Raw genomic sequence first — 10,374 nt, forward strand, 5'->3', positions numbered from 1 at the left:
CCAGTGAAAGACTATGACATAATTTCCACCCATTTTTCCAGGATGGTATAAGCAGTTGTTGGCAGAACTTCGGGTTATAAAGAAAAGCCTAGGATTGACTTCCACTATTTGTAACACTGTTTTACAGAAAAGAGGATGAAGATGACATATTTTTCTCTCCTAATGTGTCTTTGGACATGTTATCCTTTCCTCAATTATAAATGTACATTTAAAAAGCAAGTCATCATGCTATAATTGTACAGTTTTTATAAGTCAAGCACTTCTGACATAGCTATTATTCTTTCTTCATGCTTTATGTGTTGCCTGCTTATGTTTTTAACACGTGTTACAGTTCTCCACACATTGATCCCATAACAAGATTGCATTTCCTGGCCCTCTGTAGTTGTTAGTGTTGTCGTGGTTATTCCAATATGGTGGAATTTGAATCATGATGAAGGAGCAAAGGAATGCCTCCACTGACTTCACAGTGCATACATATGCATGAGATCTGAATAGATCCAGCTTTCTACTATGCATTATATCCATAAACTTAGCAAAATATTTCCATCCTCTCTTTCCAACTTGATTTTTACCCATTCTCCTGTCTCATTTAAAAACTCCTCTCCATTTTGCTGTAACCCTGTAATCTTCCCACCGAAAGGCAAGCTGATGCAGGTGTGTACACAATTTATTTAAATTATTTGATTCCAAGTTCATTTATTCAAGGAATTTCCATTAGCAGATATGGCTGAAGGACTGTGTTATTCCTCTTAATTCTGTTACATGTCCTTCCCGTAACACCACCATCTTTCAGCTTGCAGCCAACTCTGGGTCTATATAAGTCAGAGTCTTTAACTGCGATCAATAGAGGTATCTTCTGGCTAAGGAGTATGAAGAAATCCATTAGATAGCGTCAAGAATTTCACCATCAATGGACCAGTAAGGTTAACCAGCTATGTCAATTTCCATATCTAGAATGCAATCTGTTAAAGAACATGTTCAATTGATTAGCTACCCAAAAAAAAGTTAATATTATTTCCTATTTCTTCAGTACTGGCTCCTAAATCAGATTCTGATGTAGGTGCTCCTGATATGGTGTGACTGTAAAGAAAGTTAGAAAAGCAAAACACTGGCATTTTCAGTGTCTGCAATAAAGACAGCCTTTTTTCTCTGCACCACACACAGGATGGAGAACCAAATATTCCCCTGACCTTTTACTAAGGGTTTAGATGCTGAACCAGAGAGAAGGAAGAGCCAACATAAATGAGACGTGTCTATTTTCAGCATAGCAATTTAATACATAAGTGGAAGAGACATGTGGCTTCAATTGACTATGGGAACAAATATTCATGGTCCTGTTCATCCCTGTGCACATAAACCACAGCTACTATTTGGAAAGTGAGATGAATCCATGGACTTTACACCAGTTTTCATTTTCTTTCTTTACTACTGATTATGTAGCAAATACCCTCTTTCTCACCACCACCTCCACACACACATATGTTCACATATGCACACTTCATGTATGCAAATGTCAGTATTAACATGTCCATCCACACAGTCAGGTGGTGGATCTAATTGTCATATGCAGAGTAAGGAGTCTGTTTGTTTACTCCCCTGAGTGGTATCCCCTGGAACTCCATTTGTCCAAAGTACTGGCTGGATGTCAATGTTTAATCAAAATACTTTCTTCCAGGCCGAGGAGATGGCTCAGCATGTAGCCCTTGGTGCTCAAGTAGAAAGACCCAAGCTTAAATTTCTGCAACCATGAAGAAAGCCAGGCATGGATGTGCGCCGGCAGCCCATTAGAGAGGAGAAGTGGAGACAGGGGCTCTCTGGGACTTACTGACCACTAATCTGTTAGGAAAACATGGAAGTTCTGGGTTCAGTGAGAGACTGCATCTCAATAGAGTAAGGTAGAAAGTGATGGAAGAAAAATATCCAAACCTGCTCTATCCCCACAGGAATAAGTAACCCTATACACATACACAAATGTAGCCATTTGTGTATATGTGTACATTAAATGTGAAATGAAATGTATCACTGTTCAGGCTGAAATCGGAAAGCAGTTTTGCTCTACGATGACAACACACCTTGAAGTACCCACGTGCATGATTTAACCAGCTGTGAAATGAGGTATTTGGTAGCAATACAGTCCAAAAGTACTTCTAGGTATTAAATCCTATAATGCCATTAGTCCCAGGCTGAAAGAATTATGCAGGATTGCACTGGGTACAGCCTCCTGACCTAATGAGTACCTGGGCATGACAGACTCTTAACAAATACTAGATGTCAGTTGAGTAATAAATAAATATGAAAAAGATGAATGAATGAATGAATGAATGGATGGATGGATGGATGAATAAATGAATGAGTGAACATTTCTCTGTTATTTGTTAAAGTGTGACCAGGCCAACCTGTGGACCTCTCTCTGATTATCTTTTTAACTAACTCATGCCTTTCCTTTTCCCCAGACTAACACAAACACTAAAAATATCTCAAATACTGGTCTGGAGAGATGGCTCAGCTGTTAAAAGCTCACCACCAAAATTTAAGATGATTTAAAATAAGGCTTTTTATTTGACTTTTTAAAGCTTGATATGGACTTTATCTATTTTTCCATTCACCCATTTTTAAAATGTGTACAACACAATTGTTTTTTAATATAATCACAAAGTGAAATCATTATCACAAGTTCTGAGCCTTGGGAGAGGGAAAGGGGAGGGGAAGGGGGAACATGATGGGGGGGGACAGGAAAGAAGCCCAGAAGGCCAGGAGAATGAATGGAAATATGCAGCTTCTTGGGGTGGAAAGTTAATGAGACTCTCTAGAAAGTCACAGAGTCCTGGGATGTTAGAGACTTTCAGGACTCAATGAAGGTGACCTCAGTCAAATGCCCAACAGTGGGGAAAGGGAACTCAAATCATTCAGGGTCCCAAGTGGAGGGACAGGGTTACCAACACACAGTCAAACTTTCTGACCCAGAATTGTTCCTGTCTAAAAGAACTGCAGGGGCAAAAATGGAGAAAAGACTGAAGGAAAAGCTGTCCAGTGACCAGCTCAACTTGGGATCTGTCTCATGGTGTTGGAGGGGTAGGGGGGAACCAAGGGCCTGACACTGTTAATGATGTGTTTACAGACCTCTGAGAGGCCCTAGCAGACGCTAACTAAGACAGGTGCAGATACTTATACCCAACCATTGGACTGAAGTCCTGGACCTCTCCTGAGAAATTGGGGGAAGGATTGAAGGAGATGAAGGGGAGGGCAACCCCATAGCAATACCAACAGTCTCAACTAACCCAAATCTCTGGGAGCTCCAAGAGATTGAACAACCAACCAGAAACATACACTGACTGATCCAAGGCCTCCCAGCACATATATAGCAGAGGACTTCGTGGTCTAGCCTCAGTGGGAAAAAAAGAGCCTAATCCTTGAGATACTTGAGGCCCCAGAGAAGGGGGAGGTACCCTCCAGAAATCAGGGGGGTGAGGGAATGGAATAAGGAACTGTGGGAGGAGAGATGAGGACAAAGGATGGAATGTAAATAGATAATTAAATAAATAATCACATATGTTATACCTGATACTTTCCCCATTTCAGTGATACAACACTGACAAAGAGCTCAGGAGGGTTGTCCATCATGGAAGAGAAAGCATGATGGCAAAAGCTGGTCATAGCACAGCCACAGTCAGGAAACAGAGAGCAATAATTATTCACATTGGACTTGCTTTCACCTCTTTTGTTCATTCCAGAACCTAACCCCATGGGATGGAGCTGCCCCAACTCATATGGGTTCTGCTGGAAATATCATCATCTATACACCCAGGGGGATGTTTCTATGGTGATTCTAAATCAAGGCAGATGGACAACAGTGACTAACCATAACATGAAATAAGCTTGATCCTTCCTCCCAAAGCCCCAAATCTATAGATACTGCTAATCTTTCAGGCTCAATAAAGATCTTGGACATTTCATGAAAAAGATAAATGCATGTGTTTCATAACTGGCTTTTTTACCTTATCAGATATCTTTTTAAGTGGATATTTTATTTACAATTCAAATGTTATCCCCTTTCCAGGTTTCCACTCTGGAAACCCCCTATCCCATTCCCACTCCCCCTAATTCTATAAGGGTGTTCCCCAAGTGAAGCCTTCACATGACTAAGGGCCTCTCCTCTAATTGATGACAATCAAGGCCATTCCACTGCTACTTATATAGCTGGAGCCATGTGTCCATTCATGGGTACTTCTTGGTTGGTGGTTTAGTCCCTAGTAATTTTAGGGGGTCTGGTTTGTTGATATTGTGCTCATGCTATGGTATTGCAAACCCCTCCAGCTCCTTTAGTCCTTTCTCTAACTCCTCCTTTGGGGACCCCTTGTTCAGTCCAATGGTTGGCTATGATCATCCTCCTCTGTATTTGCCAGTCTCTGGCAGAAACTCTCGGGAGATAGTTATATCAGGCTCCTGTTAGCAAACACTTCTTGGAATCTGCAATAGTGTCTGAGTTTGGTGACTGTATATGGGATGGAACCCCAGGTGTGGTAGTCTCTGGATGGCCTTTTCTTCAGTCTCTGCTCCACACTTTGTCCCAATATTTCCTTTAGACAAGAGTAATTCTGGATTAAATATTTAGAGAGTAATGGGTGGCCCTATTCCCCAACTGGGGGTCTTTCCTAACATCTGGATATGGTTTCTATGGGTTCTCCCTGTTGTTGGACATTTCACCTAATCTCATCCCTCTCAGGTCCTGGGAGCCTCTTGCTTTCCTGGCATCTTGGATTTTCTGGTGGCAACAACCAGTTCCTCATCCCCATTGCTAGACACCTCTGTCCCATTTCCCTCTGTGTATCATTCCTCTCTGTGTATCATTCCTGTCTCCTCTCATACCTGATCCTGCCCCCTCTTTTTCCCCTTCTTATCCTCTTTTCCAAGTCCTTCCCATCCTCTACTTTCTGTGAGTATTTTGTTTCTCCTTCTAAGAAACACTGAAGCATCCACACTTTGATCTTCCATCTTCTTAAACTTTATATAGTCTGTGAGTTGTATCATGTATAACCAGCTTTTGCCTCATATCCAATTATCAGTGAGGACAATGAAGTCATTGTTTTTAATAGCTTACTATGCCATTGTGTAAATGTACCACACTTTCTATATTCATTCCTCTGTTGAAGGACATCTGGGATCTTTCCAGCTTCTGGCTATTATACCTAAGGCTGCAATAAACATAGTGGAACAATCCCTGTTATATGTTGGAGCATCTTTTGGGAATGTGCCAAGGAGTGGTATAGCTGGGTCCAGAGGTAGTAGTATGTGCAATTTTCTGAATAACCAACAGACTGATTTCTAGAGTGGTTGTAATTGTAACATCCTGCAATTCAACCAACAATGAAGGAGTGTTTCTCTTCCTCCACATTCTCGCCAGCATCTGCTGTCATGTGAGATTTTATCTTAACCATTCGGCCTGGTATAAGGTGAAATCTCAGGGTCATTTTGATTTGCATTTCCCTGATGACTAAGGATATTTGTTGAACATTCCTGAGTTGCTTTTCAGCCATTCAAGTTTTTTCAGTTGAGAATTCTGTTTAGCTCTGTATCCATTTTTAATATGGTTGTTTGGTTCTCTGGAGTCTTACTTCTTAAATTTTTGTATATACTGAATATTAGCCCTCTATCAGATGTAGGGTTAGTAAGGATATCTTATGAATCTGTTGGTTGCCTTTTTTCCTATTGACAGTATCCTTTGCCTTAAAGAAGCCTTTTAATTTTACGAGGTGCCATTAGTTGACTGCTGATCTTAGAACATAAAGCATTTGTGTCCTGTTAGGGAAATTTTGCACTGTACCCATGGAAACAAGGGTATTCCTCACTTTCTCTTTGATTAGTGTCAGTGTATTTGCTTTATGTGGAGGTTCCTGATCCACTTAGACTTGAGCTTTTTACAAGAAGACAAGTATGGACCAATGTACATTCTTCTACATGCTAACTGACAGTTGAACCACCACCATTTGTTGAAGAGGCTGTCCTTTATCCATTGAGTGTTTTTAGCTCCTTTGTAAAAGAACCAATGACCATAGGTGTGTGGGTTCATTTCTGGGTCTTCAATTTTATTCCATTGATCTACCATCCTGTCTCTGTACAAATACCACACAGATTTTACCATTATTGGTTTGTGACATAGTCTGAGGTCAGGGATGGTGATTTCCTTCCAGAATTTCTTTTATGTTGAGAATAGGTTTCCATATTTTTGGTTTCTTGTTATTCCAACTGAATTTGAAAATTGTTATTTCTAACTCTAGGAAGAATTGAGTTGGAATTTTTATGGAGATTGCATTGAATCTGTAGATTGCTTTTGGCAACATGGCCATTTTTACTATACTAATCCTGCTAATCCATGAGCATAGAAGTCCTTTCCAACTTCTAAGATCTCCTTCTATTTCTTTCTTCAGAGACTTGAAGTTCTTCTCATTCAGATCTTTCACTTGCTTGGTATTTAATTTTATTTATGACTATTGCAAATGGTACAGTTTCCCTAATGTCTTTCTCAGCCTGCTTATCCTTTGAGGAAGGCTACTAATTTTTTAATTCATTTTCTATCCAGACACTTTGCTGAAATTATTTAGCAGCTATAGGAGTTCTCGCCTGGAATTTTTCAGGTCACTTAGGTATATATCATATCATCTGCAAATAGTGATATTTTGACTTCTTTCTTTCCATTTCCTTTAACATCCTTTTGTTGTCTAATTGCTCTGGCTAGTACTTAAAGTACTATATTGAATAAATAGGAAGAGGGCCTGCAGCCTTGTCTATTAGCTGAGTTTAGTGTGATTGCTTCATGTTTCTCTCCATTTAGTTTAATATTGTCCACTGGTTTGATGTGTGTTGCTTTTATATGATTAGGTATGGGCCTTGAATTCCTAATCTTTCAAATACTTTTAACATGTAGGGGTGTTACATTTTATCTAATGCTTTCTCAGCATCTAGTAAAATGATCATATAGGGATTTTTAGTTTATGTATATAGTAGATTATATAGATAGATTTTTATATATTGAACCATCTCTGCACCCCTGGGATGAAGCCTACTTGATCATGGTGTATGATTGTTTGGGTGTGTTCTTGGATTCAGTTTGAGAGAGTTTTATTGAATATATTTTGTTTATGTACAAGGGTAACTGTGGCTTCAATGACAACTTGAATATATATACTTAAACCACACAAAGACGCAGCAAAGAAAGAGATTTTCAGACCAATCTTACTTATGAGTATTGGTGCAAAAACACTCAGTAAAATTCTCACAAACGAAATCCAAGAACACATCCAAAAAATCATTCACTATTGTCAAGTAAGCTTCACACAAGAAATGCTGGGATATTTCAATATACAGAAATCCATCAATGTAATCCACTATATAAATAAACTCAAATTTAAAAAACACATGGTTATCTCATTAGGTTCTGGAAAAGCCTTTGGCAAAATACAACACCCCTTCTGTTAAAAGTCTTCAAAAGATCAGGAATTCAAGGCACACACTTAAACATAATAAAAGCAATATACAGCAAACCAACAGCCAACATCAAACTAGAAAGAAACTTAAAGTAATCCCACTAAAAGCAGGGTCTAGACAAGGCTGTCCACTCTCTCCCTATCTATTCAATATAGTACTCAAATTTCTAGCCAGAACAATCAGACAACAAAAGGAGGACAAGGAATACAAATTAGAAAAAAAGAAGTCAAAATATCACTATTGCAGATGATATGATCGTATACTTAAGCGAGCCCAAAAATTTCACCAGAGAACTTTTACAACTGATAAACAACTTCAGCAAAGTGGCTGGATTAACTTCAATAAATCAGTACACAAAAAATAAACAGGAAAGAATTTCTTCTGAGAAAGAAATTAAGGAAATAACACCCATCACAATAGTCACAAATAATGTGAAATACCTTGGCGTGACTCTAACCAAACAAGTCAAAAAGCTGTATGACAATAACTTTAAGTCTCTGAAGAAGGAAATCAAAGATGACCCCATAATATGGAAAGATCTCCCATGCTCATGTATTGTCAAGATTTACAAGTAAATATGGCCATCTTACAAAAAGCAATCTACAGATTCAGTGTAATCCCTATCAAATTCTAACTCAATTCTTCACAGAGATAGAAAGAACAATTCTCAAATTCATATGGAACAACAAAAAACTCAGGATAGAAAAAACAATTCTCAACAAGAAAAGAACCTTTGGTGGAATTACCATCCCTGACCTCAAGCTGTACTACAGAGCCATAGGGATAAAAATTGCATGGTATTGGTACAGATACAGGCAGGTAGATCAATGGACTAATGTTAAAGACACAGAAATAAACCCACACACATGTTTGTTTTAAATACCAATGAGCCAACATTTTGTATTTAATTGATTTTAACACTAACTTTTCTAATGATTTGTTTCTACTACTTATTGCTATTTTCTTAATATTTCTTAATATAGTCTAGAACTATACTTTTGAACTTATTCAATGTACTTCAAATGATACTCACTAAATCATGATAATATATAAAAAAAAATGGTCTGGCAAACTTCTATTCCTATTCCTCTTTTTTGTGCCATTATTGTTATAAATCTATCTAATAGTCTAACAATAATATGCTGATTATTGAACCAACATGGTTTCAAAGAAAGTCATCCCCTGTAGTAGAGTCTAGAGTTCTCTAGAGCTCTGTTTTCATGGCTTTCTTTCACTAAGAAGTAGTGAGTACTACTGCTGCTAAAAATGTTCTGGACAGTGATTCTCTTCTTCCAAATTATATTGCTGATTTTGAGCAGGATGCTAAACTGAAAGAGACACCACTGGTCAGCCTACCTCTCCCAATATTATACCATTTCTCTATAAATAAAATTAAGAAATGGTAGTCAGGGTCCCAATTTTGTGAACTTTCAGGCCCAGGATACAACTTTACCCTATGCATAAAGTTCAGCTAATGGAGTAAACCCTCCGTGGCTTTGTCATACTTTTAGGGGTATAAAGGCTCTTCAACATGGAGCCAACAGAAGAACTTCCAACAATACCCTACATATCCTAAGACGATCTGTGGCCTCACTTGAGGAGTAGAGACAAAAAGAGTCTTCCTGGCTGCTCATCTTGGAGTAGGGATCTCATCATGTTAAACTGAGAATAGGAAAAAGAATGCTGTGTCTCTAGGGTCATAAATTTCTGCTGTTCTTACTGAAACAGAAGATATTCTTAAGTATTTTTCAAGTATTTTCCAAAGATTCTAATTTTCATTGTTTAGTTGAGGAAAGAGTCTTCAACACTCCCCCATATGCAATTTCAGAATTTACTTCTCATTTATCTTAAAGCATTGTCTGAGTTTCAAGCAGTTTGGATTAATAAGCCACAGAGCATATACCATGAAACCTCCCTAAAACGTTCTCTGTTGTTTGTTCTCAGACTACTCACTCTACCAAAAAGATCAAGGTGAATGAATAAGGAAAAATCAATGAGGTTGATTCTTACATGGCAGTCAGGATCCCTGACCTGAGGCAGCTTAGGACTACATCTACTTCTTGTTTCATGAAACACCAGATGAAGTATCCTAGCAGATTGTGTTGTCTCAAGTTTACTTTTAAGCATAGCTTTAATGGAAAGCATCAATAAAAGCACCTCTCTTAGGAAGAAGAGATACATAATACATGCTCAGCACTCATGCACATAGAGGTAATGTTACTGTGATGATTCAGTAGTGTGATGTCAGGCTTAAAACACTGAGCTGAATCCATTGTGAAGAAGCCTTTAGTCCATGGCAATTACTTATTATCATCATGTACTGTCTAAGTATTTGTCAAAACTGTTTTGCCAGCAGCATTTGTAGCAAGCTCTTGTTTTATCATTCCATATACTTTGTTCTTGAAACAGAACAGTAAGCATGTTTGTATCGCTCATACTGTCACATAAGGTTCCAGCAACTCATTCATCTACACGGCTAATGACTATGAGCTATCTAATCTCATTGATCTGTGAATGAACTGTAGCAGTGTGCCAGTCAAGGACTGACTCAAGTAAAATTATACTTGATCTCCTCTATTCTTCTAGTTTTAACAGTTGTGCACTGTCTTTGTATTTGATTGATCTAAGTTCAACTAAAGGAAATTTGAGTGATTTACCAAGCAATTCTTAGCCTTACCCTAAAAGAGCAAAAAGATACCAACATATAACTGGCCCAACACAGTATCTTTTGAATATTTTAATATAGACATTTCTGCTGTTTAGAAATTAGGTTGAGGATGTAGGTCAGTGGTCGAGCATTTGTCTAGCATGAGCAAGGCTCAAGATTTAATCTTCAGCAACACACACACACACACACACAATTGAAGAATAATAAAAATAATTCTTATGAAA

Source organism: Micromys minutus (assembly GCF_963924665.1).
Source record: "Micromys minutus genome assembly, chromosome: 26".
NCBI lineage: Eukaryota > Metazoa > Chordata > Mammalia > Rodentia > Muridae > Micromys > Micromys minutus.